Genomic DNA, 2,211 nt, shown 5'->3' with positions numbered 1-2,211 from the left:
CTAGGAACGCTTTTCAGAGTTGTGTATTCATGGCACAAGATTAGCGTTCTCTATTCTGGTTAAGTGCACATACAATAAATCGAGAAGGCAATATTGGACTCAGGGCACACGCCGCAATTAGCCTAGGAGACACTGTTCATTCGCGTAATACGACTGGACTGTGCGAAAGGCTTCATAAAGTAGTGGAATAAAACAATAATTCTTATTTTCATTACAGAATAACCTGGTTGATTCATACCTTAAATGTCCAGAAAATAAATTCTAATTAAACTGTAGCCCCTTGTGCCCCTAACAGTAATTCTTAAGAGATCACTCCAGACAGTAAAGGAAAGTGGAAAAAAGGTAAAAATGAATAAAAATGATTCAGTTTCAGGCTTGTGACAAGGGAAAAAGAAACATAATTTAATTTAATGACCAAATAGAACTGAAAATTAACAAACTAATATAATTTGGCACTGGATTAAGGTCGCACCGACACAGATAGGTCTTACGGCGACGATGGGATAGGAAAGGCCTAGGAATGGCCTTAATTAAGGTACAGCTCCAGCATTTGACTCCACCTCCCACGGAAAACCATCTTTAGGGCTGCCAACAGTGGGGATCGAACCCACTATCTCCCGGATGCAAGCTCACAACTGCGCGCTCCTAACTGCACGTCCAACTCGCCCGATAACCAACTCATAAAGGAGCCTTATGTGGTAGAACTAATTTAATATATAAATAAATAAAATCGTAAAGACCGTGTGTCTGTGGATTGGCTATTTTGGCAAAATTTCCGTATAGTTATCCGTTTCAGGTGTAATAATGTCCATCTGAATAATTTTTAGCTTTAGTATCTGTTTGTTTGTCTGTTTGTCTGTTTGTCTGTCTATCCTTCTATAACTTGAAAACTACTGGATATATTTCCACCAAACTTCATAATTAGAATCCACCTGTCCTTCAGTAGGTTTTAGGTGAAATAGTTTCTAAATCCCTGAACTCTCTGGAGGTTTATACGAAACCGATACCGTGATTTTGCACTCCCCCAAAATATACACAACCAAACTTAATGGAAATTTACCTTTCTTTATGAAAATTAATTTCTAAACCTTTTTTCTCATGTGCACCATTTCGATAACAGGATTAATAAGGGAGATATCATTAACGGACTGTTTTTCGGTACAAGTTCCACCGGACTTAACGCAAGAGCGGTGCATATTAAGCGTATTTCTTACAACTTGAAAACTACTGAAGATATTTGAACCAAACTTTATATTTAGCATCCGCTTGTCCAAGAATAGGTTTTTGATGTTTGTTTGTTTGTTTGTCTGTTTGTCTGCCTTTCTATAACTTGCAAACTACTGGATATATATCCAGCAAACTTGATATGTAGAATACACCTGTCCATGGGTAGGTTTTAGGGCAAATATTGTTTCTAAATCCCTGAACTGACTGAGGGATTATACAAAACCGAAACCGTGATTTTGCACTCCCTCAAAATATACACAACCAAACTTAATGGAAATCTGCCTGCCTTAATGAAAATTAATTGATAAACCTTTTGTCTCATGTGCAACATTTCGATAACAGGATTAATAAGGGGGATATCATTAACGGGCCTTTTATCGGTACAAGTCCCACCGAACTTAAGGCAAGAGCGGGTGCGTGTATTTCTTACAACTTGGAAACTACTGAAGATATTTGAACCAATCTTTATATTTAGCATCCGCCTGTCCAAACGTAGGTTTTTAAGGTCAATAACATTTCATATTCCCGGAATGGTCTGGGGGTTTATAGGGAACCGGAATGGAGATTTTACTTTCCACAATATATGAAGTACAAGACCAGCCTGGATGGAAATCGACCAAACTTGGTGGAAATCCAATTCTATTTCTTTCCTCATATGAAATTTTTCAACAGGAGGATTAATACGGGAGATATCATGAAAGGTCCGTTTCTCAGGCTAAGTCCAGCGGACATAGCCCAAAAGGTGTTATACGTGAAGCAGATTCCTTATCTATCTATATGAATCAAATCGTAACGACCGTGTGTCTGTGCATTGACTATTTTGGCTAAATTTTCGTACAGCTTTCCGTTTAAGGGGTAATAATGACCATTTGCATATTTTGTAGCTATAGTCCTGAAAGTATTATATTTATCCCCTCGCCCAAAATCAAGATTGCCTCACAATTTGCCACATGAGGTGGAAAATTGAAATTAAGCAAAATTATA

Source organism: Anabrus simplex, chromosome 5 (assembly GCF_040414725.1).
Source record: "Anabrus simplex isolate iqAnaSimp1 chromosome 5, ASM4041472v1, whole genome shotgun sequence".
Lineage (NCBI taxonomy): Eukaryota > Metazoa > Arthropoda > Insecta > Orthoptera > Tettigoniidae > Anabrus > Anabrus simplex.
This window is presented reverse-complemented; position numbering follows the sequence as displayed.